General features: G+C 41.9%; 1 long non-coding RNA gene across 1 annotated transcript; it reads right to left on the reverse strand.

Moving 5' to 3' along the window:
- Nucleotides 1–11,361: 11,361 nt before the first annotated feature.
- Nucleotides 11,362–12,821, reverse strand: LOC141939022 (uncharacterized). The gene is made up of 2 exons (XR_012627454.1): nt 12,703–12,821; nt 11,362–11,668 (listed from the first exon to the last, which is right to left on the reverse strand). It is a non-coding gene; the product is annotated as an uncharacterized LOC141939022 (long non-coding RNA).
- Nucleotides 12,822–15,319: the final 2,498 nt, after the last annotated feature.

Consider the following 15,319-nt stretch of genomic DNA (forward strand, 5'->3'; position numbering starts at 1 on the left):
TTGTGCTGCTGTTTGTTCACAGTCACTATTTTCCCATAGTCTGTGTGTTCCCATAGTCCTTACACTGAAATGGGGAGGGAGAAATGGAAAGATAAAGACACTTTCCTGATGTTCTCTGTATGCTTGCTTCCATTCTGGGCTTCCCATCTGCTATTTGTGTATTTGTGCTGTTCTTCCTGGGTAATTAGGAAGGGGCAACTCACGGGGGTTACATGAACCATATTACAGAATGATGAAGGGGGTGAGAGCTTTGAAAGACATAGTGTGACATAAATGCTGTTTTGGCTTTTCCACTGTATTTATACCTTCAGATTGAGAGGAAAAAAAAGACTTAAAATTAACTAAAGCCTACCACCATATTCTTCTGAAGCAAAAATGTAATTTAGAGTAGTTGGAGAGGAGCTGAAAAAAAAGAGCACAGACATAGCTAGATCTCATCTTCTTTTAGAGCGCTTTGTGGTTTTGGCATCTCCAGCTTGGGGCATTGGTCACGGGGCTTCTTTGTTGTAGTTGATAAAGTAAACCACAAATAATTGTTCTTTTCTTTTGATCAGTTGCCCAGTCAGGGAATTGACACGTGCAAGGTAAGCAAGGAAGTAATGCTGACTTTCTCCATAAACAAGTATTTTTTTTTTTTTTAAAAAAATCTAACTGAAAAAGAAGAGAAGATGAAGCAAAGGAGAATGACAAGTAATGGGCTGAAATATTTGGAAAAGATGAGCGTTACAGAACAAAGTTCTTACAATTCTGTAGTTTATGTGAGTATCCTTTAGGACGTCTCGCATATCAGTGTTTGTACGTGTGGTTATGCATAGTCAGTCATTTTTGCCTTGAAGACTGGCAGACAAATGTGTGGGACAGTATCAACATCACATACAAATATGAAAGTGCTTCCAATGATGTTAAAGTTGTTCTAACACATCTATTATGTATTCTCTCAGCTACAGGTAAAGCTTGAGTGAGAGAATAGAAAGCAAGAGCGAGAGGGGAACAAAAATGAACAGTGAGAGAGATGAGCGTGGTGTTCGTGACAACTGCTTGTAAATAAGGCAGTTCAGGGGCTGCCTTCAGGAATATACTGCCTGGGATGGGTGTTCCAGGGTGTGGGGGAAACACTGACGGGTTTTGAGCAGCTGAATACAGGGGTTCATTCTCAGGTACCTCAAGTCTACTGAAATACAAAGGATTTCCAGGTGGTATAAATGAACTTACTCTTTTATGAACTTACTCTTTTTTTTTTTTTCAAAGTTTTCTTTATGCTGTGAGAAAAGACGACAATGGCAATTGTGCAAAGAAGCCCACAGTCTGTGGGAGCTCACAGTTCTTACTGTATATCTAGCAGTCACATTTATGTCTTTATTGTACTTTCACCCACCTGGTTCCTCTTAAGTAGTGTATATTTGGTCTTTTTCTATTAATAAATGTCATTTTAGTCTGAAAGATCTTCCTTCTTTTGCCTGCTGTCTGCAGCAATGTAATGAAAGGGAGGTGTTCGGAGAGAAGATTGCTGTGAAGCTTTCAGATGTACTGTGTTATTGTTTTCTGAGATGACTGAAAATTGATGCAGTAGGAGTTGGTTGCCAGATAAGTTTTCCATCTTTGAAGCACTCTGTTTTCCCTGAGGAGCTCTTGTTTAATCGACGATGACTAGATATGGTAACCCCTTTCTGGGATGGCTCAGTCCACTCTTCAAAGAGAAGTTTCTAGGCAGTGTTCTTTGCTATTTTGTACGGGAATATTTAATTATTTCAGATATTTAGGAAATAATACTACTTTCTGCAAGGTTGCTTTTAATCATGCTCTCACCTGCCAAACTTCAGGAATATTTTATCCTGGTGTGAAACCAGGGACAAGCATGAGCTCAAGAAGTCATTCTTTAATGCTTAGTGTTACATGATTTGCTCTATCACCTGAGCAAATGACCAGCTCTTAAAGAGATGAAAGAGTTACACAGCTAAAATTGTACATGTCTTGAGAAATAAAAGAATTCTGGTCACTTCAACATGGCCATGAAAATAGTGTGCCATTTTAAGATAGCTGAAAACTGGGTGGGGAAAAAAATGTTCGGTTACAAGTGTTGGGGGGAAGTGGAGGGAAGAATGGTGGTCTTTGTGTGCCTGTAAATTTGCCAGGTAGTCCCCATAAGTGCAAGTATGCTTTTTGTTAAACTACTGGTTCCTTCCCTTGAGGGATGACCAGCAGGTTCTTAATGTTTCTGGGGACTGTTGTGTAATGTATATGGATAATGACACTGAATACGCTCTACAGTCTGGAGAAATACATTTTGTTGCAGTGATCCTAGAAAGCAGTGGATACTGTTAAGCAGAACTTTTTGTTCGTGAATCGTCTTCTTAACGCTTGAGTTAGGTTTTGGTGACTGGTATACTGTATGTGTGTCACTTCAGTGTGATGCTGCTGAAATGCAGGATTCTGGTATAAATTTTAGGCTCCAGAGGCTTATGCAGGGTTTTCTAGTGGGCATGAGATCTTTCTACGTGTGCCACGCTGTATGAAGTGGGCTCTGCTGTGTGGCTCTACGTTCTCTAACCTGACTTCTTCTGCATGTGGTCCTCCTGGCTATGCCGTGTCTTTCGAGGTCGCCCCTGCCTGAGGAGCACAGTAAGAGAAGAGCTCAGCTCTGAAGCGCAGGGCTGCGATGTTCTAGCAGCAAAACTACAGTGATCTTGCTGCTGTGAGAATTGTCCTCGATGTGGCGTCCACATGTGTGCAACAGTATCTATGAATTGTCTGCTTTTGCTTTAGGGTTTCTTTCAATGGCCACAATTTCTTGAGGCAAGAAACAGGAAGTAAAATTATTTTTTTGAGGCATAAATAATGTGGTTAGGCGTTTAGATGTTTCTGTGGTGTGTGATCTGCAGCCCTAGTTAGTCATGGCTGCAGGAAGAACCTACTGGCCAAATACTTGGTTCCTAACTGTGCTGTGCAAATCTTGTTACCATGTAATGGTCTGAGGTAGAATGTCGCTGCTGAGTGAAGGCCTCTCTGCAAGGCTGGGTCTAAAGTGATAATGTAGACACGGATCTGGAACTGTTACTCTGCAGCTCAGCGACTTGGTGTTTATTTCTACTCATGTAGAAGTCTTTTGTATTATTCACTAAGCAAGAGACTAACATGTAGACTGCCCTACCTCTTCCTGGGACTGTAACTTTATAGATGGATTTTTTTTTTTAAACTATATGTGAATTCATTCCATTTCTCCTTTTATGTACCCCATCAATGAAGCACATAGGAAGATAAAAGTATTAATTGCCTTCAACAACTTAGATGGAGAATAAACAGGTCTTCATATTGCTAGTTTTATACTGTACTGTAATGAACAGCCCTCGAGGGCCCCCCAGCGTGAAGTGCAGAACTTTAGAAATCTCAGTGCTGTTCAGCCTTTCCCTCCAGCCGTGCTGCTTTCCAAAAAGCCTACAGTCAACTTTCAGTCTAGTGAATATTTCTTGGCTGACAACAGATAAAAGCCTTCAGTTTCCTGGGAGAGGACAGAGCATAGAAAATGCTGCTTGCATAGTCACTAGTGGACTCCCTTTAATGCTGGCTAGACGATTGTGAGAACTTTTAAAATGACGATAGGGAGAATCTACTTTCAGTGAAGCAGAGTTCATTCTTGATAAAGGGATTTCCTGCAACCAGTTCGCTGTAACTCTAGAAAGCCCTACCTTTTGTAGTCTTTGATGGAAAGGGAGAACAGACTTTTCTGAGTTCTTGGTAAATCCCAGAGCTGATAGTGAATGCTTAACACATTGAATGCAGGAGGAAGGAGGCTCTTTGGAACTTGCTTCCAGTAAAGCATTCTCTAAATCAGAGTAATATCCTCACTAAGCTGCTTAATAATGAGAACGGTGGTCAGAGGAGTGTAGCGGTGAATGTCCTTGGAGGTGGGAGAAAAAGGCTGAAGCAATGTAAATGAATTTTCTGAATCTTTTGTCAAGTGATTATTATCTCTGATCACAGCCCTCTCTTAGGAAATTGGAAACAAAATCAAGTGTACTTCTTTTGCACTGCCAAAAGAAGAAAGCAAAACTTTTGGTCATACTAACCAGGAGTGGAAACAATACAGACTGACTGTTACGTAGGCAACTAAAACTGTGCGTAATACAACAAAGGTGAAAGGCTACTTTAGAACTGTAGCTTTACTGTGAAAGATAAGTGTTGGGTGAAAGTCACTAGGAAAGTGAGCCTGCTACTTAAATTTGAACAGGATTTGATACAGAGCCAAGTTCAGGCTGAAGCGGTACATGTTGAACCTGAACTAGTTCTCCAAGTTCTGCTAGAAAACTTGTTGCTGCTCCTTTTGCTTTTCCTTCCCATTTGACAACAGCTGAGATGGAGCCATAGGAAAGATTTCTTTGAAGGTGCTTTTGGTTTTTATGTAGGGGATCTTTGTTTATTTTGGAACACTCCCTCCTGTAGGTAACATGCAATGTGCTTCAAAACGTTTGTGAAGGAATTTAGGGAGTAAAACACATTTTTAAAATATCCATGTGAGCGAAGTCACATCACACTAAAATAAATAATGAGTGATAAAGCACAAGGTGTTCAGTGTGGCCATTCACAAACAGCCTACTCAATACTGAGTTTCCCATTCTTCCTGTTGCTAATTTTATAGATCTTGTCACTGAAAAGCTATGAGCTAGATTCTCAGCTGGTGAAAACCTGCGTATGTAATCAAACTTGCACAGTTTAATTGTAGCCACCTCAAGTACCTCTATTGCATTGTACCTTTTAAGTAGCAAGGCGTCTGCCAGTAGCGAATGCCACTACTGCAATGCATGAAACTTAGTTTGCAAGCAGTATTGCTCAAGAAGGATGCTTCCTCCTTCCCTGCTTCATGGAAAAGGGGAGAGTGTAAGGTGAATATAGTCTCCTAAAATTTCTCGAGGAGCTGCACAGGTAGTTAGACACACAATGACTCTTTTATGTAAGACAATGTAGCTTTAATAGGAGGTATGTGGCTAAATACCCATGCAGCTCTTTGAAAATATGGTAGCTGGATTGCTACAAGCCGTAGTGACCATAACAAGTGCTTTAAACCCAGTTACTCAGTGCTGTTAGAGGAAGTTTATCTGATGGTCCGAACCCTGAAATCAGCCCAAATATTTTTCACTCTGTCATGCAGTAATCTTGCTTTCATGAGAGAGACTTCTTTTTTTTCAGGAGTATACAGCAGGATTTTATGGTGTTCTTTGTTTGGAAGCTGTAAGTTAACTTTGTGCATGTGTGGCTTCAGGTTGTTTTTTTTTTAAACTTCCTTATTTGGTCAGGTAAGAACTCTTCTCCTAGGTTTGTCCTGAGATTTGTTCCCAGGCTGTAATTTCAGCCGTCATCCCATGCTGCTTGCTTAACATTTGTACTTTTTCAGCTGAATAAGATACTCTAATTGTCAATTAAATATCAGTGCAATTAAATTCCGCTAGCACCTCTGCCTCTCGGAGGAGGCGGCTACAGTTTCAGATACTGCTTGGTTATTAAGTAGGGTGATTTATTCATGAGTATCATGAAGAGTATTCTCATCTCCATTTTCCAGGATCCCACGGGTGCAGGGACTTACCTCTTGGTTGAGCTAGAGAAACAGAATCCAGGCGTGTGGACTAGGATTCAAAGCCCAGCATCCTTTAGCTGGTGCTAATTCGCAGTTTGAGTGTGAGAGATTGAGCCGGGCATTGCTCTCTGCAGGTGACTGACCCAGTAGATCTCTCTAAGCTTGTCAGTCACTCAGGCAGTCCCTGAGGTCAGCAGAGACAGGTCCTCTGGTGTCAGCCTGTGCAGCTGCTCTGCTTCTAGTGTTTAAAGGGTGGCTGCAAAGAAGATGGAGACTCCCTTTTTAGAAGGAGTGCCATTGAAAAGACAACGGCTAATGAGTACAAGTTACTGCTGGGGACATTCTAGTTGGATACGAGAGGAAAACACATTAGAGTAGAACTCTTGTCCAAGCTTCAGTGGTTTTACTAAACATAAGCACGTGTAAGTCCCGTTACTCTCCCATTGGTAGAAGACAGAGAACAAACTGCAAATAACAGTTCATTGTCGAGTATGTTATTTCTTGTATAATATAGATGTGAAAAAAATTCCTATGAAGGTTTAAGAGCAGGAATCTATAATATACATTGATTTGCTTGAAAACCAGAGGACAAACAGATGCTGAAGAACTAAGGCAAAACGGAGATACTGAGAGAGTGAAGGATTCCTTGAAGAGACTAGTGACAAATCTAACATCCCTCTACTACTCTACAAAAATAGTGTCAGTAAAATAACCACAGTAAAAGTCAGCATAGTTTAATTAAACAGCATCATTTTCCATTTGTGTGTGTTGGCTTTTTTTTTAACTAGGAGATGGCCAGTTTGTATTTAAGGAGAGTTAATAGTTTCATAATCCCAATGTCTTTATAGACTGTGCTTGAACATGCATTCATGTATTTCTGTCATCTTAAACTGGTGCATCTGAAATTTCCTCCTCTTCCCATTTACTATTCTGTGGGTGTTTCTCAGTAACATGAACACAGTTAATTCCAGCCCTGGGGACCCAAGCAGAAATACAGAGGTTCCTAATGTCGGCCAGGCTAAAACCAGAGCTGAGCTGAAAAAGCGCTTGGCACCATTTATGTGGTTATCAGTTAAAGACCTTCTGAACCAGGGACTTCCTACCTGAACGTGAAAGAACAGACTCCACTGAAAGACTTGCCGTGTTTCTTGGGCAAGAGATGTTATTAGCGTCTTAAATGGTTAATATTGTTCAATCTAAAATTTTAAAAATAGAAATGTTTTAGTAAGGCTGGTGGGCCGGGACTGTTTAAAAGGTGAAGAGCGGAGAGGGAGTTCTGAAGACTATATGGGGGAGAAACAAATCTGTTGTGCATTTGCCTTCCTGAATAAATACCTCATCCACTTCACCATATCCGTGCTCTCTAATATCCTAAATCCTGCAACATTCTCATCAGCAGCCTTATAATTATTTAAGGAAGGATCCGTTCAGTTCATCTCTTAACAACTGCTAATCATTACCCCAGAAACGAATAGTTTATTCGCTAATGAATCCATCCTCACTGGCAATACTGTACTCAGTCTTCACCATCACCCTTCATTAAACCCCATGATATGCTTGTAGCGTTTTGGATCAAGACTGTTCATATTAAGCATTGTTTCTTTTTAACAAATTATATTTCTGGTTGAGGGGAGAAAAGCTATTTGTGTGTGTGTTGATACAACTGGAATATATCCATATACCATTAGCTACAACTTGTGCATGTTACACATTCTGCTCACAAGTATTAGGATGCAAATAGACACTGGGAGTAAGAGGATCTATTTCTAGAGCAGCAGATACCCAAACCCAGCTCCTTTTGCAAGCCTTACAACTGAGACTTCTGCAGCACCAGCTTGCAGAACCTAGGAGGTGTAACAAACAACTCACATTATTTCCTCTCCTAAAGTTATGCACTATATACCTTCTAAGATTGAGCTGAAGAACTCTGCAAACTCCTCTTTTCTATCATGCACACTCACTCCGATGTCGGCACTTTTATATTTTAATCATCCCTCTTACTGGCCTCGGAAGAAGTTATGCAGACTTTTGTCTAATCTTTGTAAATAAGAGCCTGACTGCCACTGAAACAGCACCCATCAGTAAGTCAGCTGACGGAGGAGTTTGCCAGGGAGGGCAAGAGAGAGTTTTCAGAAGGCTTTCCCTAAGGTCACCCACTCCCAAAGCAAAGAGGTTTAAACAGAGCTATTGAGATAAGGGGTATGCTGCAGTGACCTTCATCTGAAAGCTGTATTTGTCGCTCTCTCCTCCCATTCTTCTTTCAGTTTAGGAAACAAAACTGCATTTCCATGATAACATATTTGGAAAGACCTCTTTCTCTCTGGTTTTATCCTATCAATCATCATGTAGGTGATGGTTTCTCTAGAGCAGCTCTGATGAGAGTGGAGTCATATATCAAATTCTTGAGAGATGAATGATACGATCTGTTAAGGTGAAACCTATTTCCATTATGTGCCCTAATAAGAAGTGGTTGTGAGTCTATTAGAGTAGATCTTATGCACTGCTATTCCTTGGCTTTTAAATAAGGCTAGTGTGTACCACCCTAGGGATTTTAATGGCTTTTAAAACAGCTTTTTCAGGCAAACCAAGTGTTGGATCAGACATGCTGGAATGAGGGCAGGAGAGTCTGCTGTGAATCCCTGAGGTGCTCACTTTAAAATAGTGCAGTGCACTCCAGGGCAAATAAAACAACAGGAAATCAGGAGAGTTCAACTGTTGCAGCTATTTGTTCTACAGCAACTTCAAGTCAAATCAACCAGCAGGTGTCTGTGGCCTCAAGGTAAGAAAGGCTGACCATCTGCCAGTTTCCAGACTTGAAACATTGCAGCTGCCTGACCTGGAGGAAATTTTATTGTTAGTGTACCAGGAATCTCAGTGCTACTGTCATGGGACATTTTCACTGAGGAATACATGATTGTCACTTGACAAAACATTGAACAACTCCCTCTCCCAAAGATCCCATTTTAAGTAATTTGGTTATCGTATTTTTCAGATCCTTGCATGAAGAGCAGCAACAAGAATACCAATGTTTGAAGACATTGCTTTTGTCCAGGGGAAGCAAAATGTGTCATAAAAACCCCAAAAGTGTATTTTGCATATGTGTTTTTAAACCAAGTGAGGTGCCTTGGATGTTCACCTTACCTTCTCAAAAGGCCCTGTAAAGTTCAATAGTTAGTTCTGCCTAAGTGCCTTTTTCTTAGGAAAGAAAAAGAGGAAAGAAGCAACAGGACTTCCCTTGTATTTTAAGCATAGTAGTTGTACTCCCAGGTGCCTCAAATATTACATACACCAGTAGCATGTTTCTATCATTATTTTCACCTGTAAAAAAACCAGAATGTAAAAAGGAAAGGCAGTTAAAATGATCTAATATATATCCAGACTGGAAAGGTGAAAGGAGACTCCCAGTCTGGGAACACCTCTTTTCAAAGACTGTTTCCCTGAGGAGAAGCTGTGGTGAGGGCTCTCCAGCTCAGGAGGGAACAGAAATGCCTTTTGGAGAACGTGTAGGATGAGGGAGAAGTAGGGTGATGTCATCACTGTGTTTTAAGAGACCAAAAATAGCTCTTTAGCAATTTTGAATATAAGTCTCTGTTCCTCTCCCCTGAGCTGGCCGTGAGGAAGCAGAACAAGCCTCCTGCAGCCTTTTCTCTTAATTTAAAGCCGTTGCAGAACACTGCAGAGAGGCTTTGGCTCTGGAGAGCTGGAGTAAAGTGCTCGCTACCGAAGGGTCACTCTGGGGCGGTGTTGGAGCCCGTTCCTGTGACTGCACTGACCCCTAGTGACTCCAGGGAGTGTTAAAGAATTTACAGATTCGATTGTTTTCAAAAATAAATATGTTTACATAACGTCTTGCTCTACAAGGACACTTTTTTTCAGCAAATGTCTTCATTAGGAGGAAATTGTCAAGACCCTTCTGTTTTAAGCAATCTCTACAATTCCCAGGGAAGTTTTGCTCAGTTTTGTTTTACGACAACCAATTTTTGTTGACTTGAGATGGATTTTGCTACCTTAATTAATAAATAGCTTCATTAAAATATCAGTGCTGCTGAGATGCTGGGAGTTAATGGTTTAAATTTAGCCATGTAAGTTTGTTCAGGAACGCCGGGTGTCAGGCTGGAAGCTTTGCAAACTTTTAATAAAATACAGGTGGTACCACTGTTAATCTGTTTGCGATCTGATACGATGCACCTACAGGAGATGTCTGACCTTTGAGAAATACCGTCTGGAAAAACATTAGTATATTTAACAGGTATAAGGTGAAAGCAACAAATCATTTCTTTCCCTTGGGCCTTTCAGTTCAGCAGCAGACAATGTACGTGCACGTGTAATACCAGGGCAAGTCCAGCTCTCCTTCAGTAGCCCTCTGCCTCGGATGTTTGGCTCCTTATCTCAGGATTTACTTTCAAGTCGTGATAGGTTCAACAAGTGTGGGGGATTTGTCATGCAGTGAGTATGTGAAAACACAGAAATGCAATCTGTAGGGCCCCACTGCATGAAATGTAGAATATCCTCAATTTCCTTTGACTCCTCTTTGGGGCCCTAATGACAGACACAACCAGATAGAAGAGGATTAAGAAATATAATGGGGGGTGCACCCATGAACTGGAAAACGCGTGTGTGTTTTTAATATTTTTGTGGATCTTAGTGCTGTTGAGGCTGTGAAAAGGAAATCTTAGATGAGGATTTGGTGACACAAAGCACTGATCCCAGTCTGTTCCTCTGATTTCAGTCGAGAGTAGTTAACACCTCACACGAACTGTTAATATCTCGTTGACCCATGTATTTATTGTACAGAGATGAGGTATTTCTTAGTACCTGTGACTTTCTGGGCTGAGCAGTTGATGACTCAAGAGAACAAGATTCGTAATTTCTCTGCAGGAAGCTGCAGTGAAGAGGCAGGAGAATAATGTGCTGAGGTTGTGGTTCCACAACAGTCTGGGACCAGCCAAGTGTCGCCCTCATGGCCACGTCCTCCTCCTGCTTTTCTCTGTCTTTCCCTTGAGCTGGGCCTTTCACTCAGCCCAATCCTGTGCTGGGCGTATCAGCATGTTAAGATGCTAGAAAATTATTTTCTTTTGTCTTTGGCTTGTTGGGGTGGCTTTTTGGGGTGGGGAGGTGGGTGAGATTGCATCAGGAGGTGCTAGTTCTTTATGATCCCAGTTTGGAAAGGCACTCAGATTCTATAAAGCATCTCTTCAGATGCTGGTTTTCTGAGATCACATTCAAAAGAAAAGGAGGACAGTGTAGATAATCCTACAACCATTCAGATGCTGGGAGCCCCAAGCTGTGCAGCACTGAATGGGCCTGCGACTATGGCCCAGCTCACCCTGCACCTCCCGTCCGTGGAAAAGTCACCCCATTTGGTCATTTGAGCTCTGACAGGATTTTCCCAAAGAAGCCAACTCTATTCCTCATTTCCACTGTCAGACAAAAAGGGTGTTCACCTGAGAACTTGTCGCTGCACTCTTAGATAACGGCTAGGCCAGGCCTTATCTAACTGGACACAATATCCCTCTGAGGAAGATTTTAAATGGCCTCAGGCAGACGACATAGAACATGTTGCCGCAAGGCATCGTGTACTGCAATTTGAAACTGCGATGTCTAGTTAGGGGGGAGGAAACATTTTCAACACGTTTAGTCCTTGATTTTAAAAAGATATTTCTTGTCTGTTTTTTTACATTTTCTAACTCTCAGCTAAACCAGGTACTCTAGATTTTTCTTCTCTCAGTTAAGGAAAGTGAGGCCCAACTGCATGCATGTTTACAGTCACTAGTGTTAAAGGATTTTACCAGACTGTGGGTGTCTCTAGGCTTGCTTTATTAACAACTCAGAGTTGGGCCATCACCTCAGTGAGTGGCAACAGCTAACAAAAAGCACCCTCTATATATACGATATAACATACAATACAAAGAGTCTTTGGTGATTTTCCAGGAACTCTCAACTCTTAATTCATCATCCATTTCAAAAGTCCATTATATTCCACAGTTTCGGCTAGTTCTTATCGTGCCGTTCTAATTCCTCTTCGGACACCACTGTTTGCTGATGCAGTCTTCGGTCATCATGGTTACTGGTCTTCAGTATTGTTCCTAGAGCACCTGTGCTCTATAAACCAATATCTATTTATTAATTATTCCTGCTATTAATAATATCCGAAGAGAAAAGAGTTTTCTAAAGCTTGTTCGTTTTACAACTAGAGCCTTTATAAATGTAAATTATTAAAAATTAGATTTCTAAATAGAATAAAAATTACATCATTACCACCTGAGGTTTATGCAAGATACTCTCCATAAAGTAGGGTAGAGAACTGTATGACTGTATTTCTCATAGAACGGTAGAATCATTTCAGCTCGAAGGCACCCTGGAAGGTATCTGATCCATCCCCACGTTCTGAACAGTCACAATGAAGAAAGGCTCCAAGGAAGAAAAACACTTTTACATTCACAGTTACAGGTGCCACCCAGATAAGTGCTGGATCCCAGTGCTACAGAAAGAAGTTTGAAGGGCCCTCCTCCAAAACTGATTATGTTCTAAGAATGACCAAAGGTCAGGTAGATGCGAAAGGGGAAAAACACCTGAGACAGATGTAATTTCTATCTTTATGTAACAACTGGGTGTGAGGTTTGCTTCTTCAGAAAGCAATATTACAGTATCCTTCTTACCAGTCTTCCTCTCACTTTGATCTTGGTCTTTACCCAATCTTCTATCCTTTAGTTCAAAATGTGTGTAAAAACTATTTCAGTTAATTCTGGGAGTTTTGTGGTGAAGCTCATTTAGTTCCTAACACGGTTCTGCTGCCCTGCTAAAATGGCAAAATCTCAAGATTAAACTCAGACTGAGCCCCCAAACATCCGGCAAACAGCTAAACCGTCTAAAAATCTGGCTTTCACACCAAAACAGCTACTTTCTAGAATGGATCACTATTGTTGTTTACATTAAAAGTCCTCTGAAAGCTAAGTCAAACCAATAGTATTTATTCGTATTAGGAATTATGCCTTAAAACATAGTCTATAAAAATAACTTCAACTGTCAGTTTTTCATAACAGATTAAACTTAGTACATCTATTGAAGGCTATTGAAATTTGAAATGTTATAGTGCACTTCCTACATCTTATTTTCAGAATTTGTAATTTTATCACCTTTGGATTTTCCAGTTGATAATTCCCTTGTTTGAGTTTAGATTTTCCTTGTAAATTGAAGTACTCGCTTCATCTCTTTCTCCTGTGTACATTAGCGTTCTCCTTTTTTATTGACTCGCATGTCTTCTTGGCTCTGCTGTCAAAATAGAGAGACAGAACGTTTTGTGCGTAATTTATTAGAATAAAACAACATGCTCTTTCAGCAACATTTTCAGAAGTACACTATCAACACTTCTAGAAGCAACAGGAAAAAAAATCATTTCATCCTAATATAATCAGAATGGCCTAATGCTGCGTGTGGAACTGCCCTGGGTCAGCTCAGAGCAGCACTGACAGCGGGGCTGTCTGGGGGGTCTGAAACACAGGTGGGGGGAGACCTGTTGCTTTTACTAAAAAGATGGAATTGTATCAAGCAGTTACCTGAATGGTTGTTTTAAAGTGAGAGAACGTTTTTGCGTGTGGATTTCTTTTCCTCCAGTTTCGTGCATTATGGGATCCTGACGTGTATTTGTCTGAAGAAAACACATAGACGTTGTTTCTTACTTTCAGCTGCAATTGCAGGAAGGACTCTCTGAGCCTGATAGGTGAATTCAGTATGACGTTAGCTGAAGGACCAATGAATGCGTCGGGTGAATCCCACACCACCTCTGAAATACCAGCTAGTACTCAATACAGACTCCCTCTCTAGTCGTTTAAAGCTCATTTGGAATCTTGCAGCGTTCCCAGGAGGCTCACAGGACCTTCTGAATGGGGCGATCCCCCCATGGACGTCCTTGACTTGAACAAAGGGATGTTCCTGTGTTGAAAATCTACCCAAAGGCATCAATTGCTTTTAGATTAAACGAGTCGATAAGCCAATCTCCTGTCTTATCCCTGCTTGTGAAGAAAGCACAAGGTGCGGGGCAGCGTTATGTTTTTGTGCTGGGCAGTTGATTTTGCACCAGAGGACGCTGCCTAACTGTGACTAACCATGTTCTGTAAAACGGGCTTGAAAGTGAATATTATTAAATCTCTGGTGTTCTGTTAATTCCAGCTTAATTCCATTAGTTCAAATTATTAATTCCACAATAATCCAAACATTTTCAGTTTACACACTACATGTAAGCATTACCATAGTTTTGCATTTGGGTCCAAGGTCTTCTGTTTGTGTTGAGCTGATTCTTCTGCTTGGGGCACTTCCGACCGTGTGGATCGGGTACTGCTGAAAAGAAAGGTAGCAAAAATGTTAATGGTTGCTCTTAGGACAAAAATGCTGATCAGTCAAGCAAAAGATGTACAACTATGGTTACATCCAAAACAGACTTCCAGAAAGAAAGATACAAGACTCGGAATCCCACCAGTAGGCTTCTTGTCAAATGAATGACATAGCAGGTGCTATCAAGAGGACAGTAGAGTATTTCAAAGATGGAAAAGAGATGAAGGAATGTGGGGTGGGGGGGTGTCCCCATGGGCCCCCCGGGGTGTCCCTGTGTCCTCCATCCTGGTCGATGCCGTGGATGTACCAGTGGAGGCTGTTGGTGGCTTTCCTCATCAGCCCGGTGTGGTCCCCTTCCTGTGGGGTGGGGGGGACACACGGATGACAACAGGCTCCCCAGATCTGAGGGGAGTGGTTGTGGGGGGCATTGGGATGCCCCCCCTTCCCATGTATCCTCGAGAGTTTGGGGGTGCAGAGATAGGGGTGTGGTATCACACCGCCAAAAAACCCTGCAGGTGGTGGTGGGGACAGCAGGGACAGAGTGTGTGGGGCAGTTGGGGGGTGTGGGGGGGTGACAGTGCTGGGACCCCCCAAAGCTCCTGCAGGGGAAAGTAGGGATGTGGAGGAGGGATTTGGGGGTCCCAATGGGGGAACTGGGGGTGCAGTGGTGTTGAGAAGCCTGTGAATATAGTAAATACACGATTTCCTGTCACGGAAGCTACTAAAAGTCAGCTACAGGAGCCAGTGGAGAAAAGGCAGTAGGAAGGGGACTGGCGACTGGCAGAAGGGTTATGCCACAGGAGGCCGAGCTGCAGGAATTCTTTTGGAGGCGCTCTCAGCCAGGGTTAGGAAGGTGACTTGCTTTTAGAAATGTGAGAACCACTTGGACTGGTTTATTGCCTTTAGAGAATTTTAGTTCTCAATACCAGTTGGCAAAATTTTTCGTTGTAATTCTGTGAAAAATGCAGTATTTTGAGGGTCAGGGGGAAATCGTGATCTGCACATATCGGTGTGAGATTTGCTTTGTTCAGAAAGGTTCTGTAAAGTCAGGTTAGTTCCTAAGTGACCTACCTCACTGCATAAGTAGGAAAATTAGGTCCTTTACCCCGGAAACGGGAAGGTGGTGCTCTTGTCTGGATTTTTCTTTTTCTCCTGAATGGATGAAGCAGTAATTCCCCAATTCACAGGTCTCCAAAGTAGTAGCATGCACACCTTTGCCTGAACCATTTCCCTTCCCCTGAGCAGCACGTCGTTCTCTTCCTGAATGCACCCTACCCTTCTTCCCTGAAGCTCCCACCTGCTTGCTCTGGTGGAGATACTGCACATTACTAAGTTGCACGTTGTCACGGCTTCCGTGCAATTTAGCGTGTGCGATACTTTCACAGGCGTGCATGCACAGGGGTATGGCTGTGGCTTAAAGTT

Source organism: Strix uralensis, unplaced genomic scaffold (genome assembly GCF_047716275.1).
Source record: "Strix uralensis isolate ZFMK-TIS-50842 unplaced genomic scaffold, bStrUra1 scaffold_506, whole genome shotgun sequence".
Lineage (NCBI taxonomy): Eukaryota > Metazoa > Chordata > Aves > Strigiformes > Strigidae > Strix > Strix uralensis.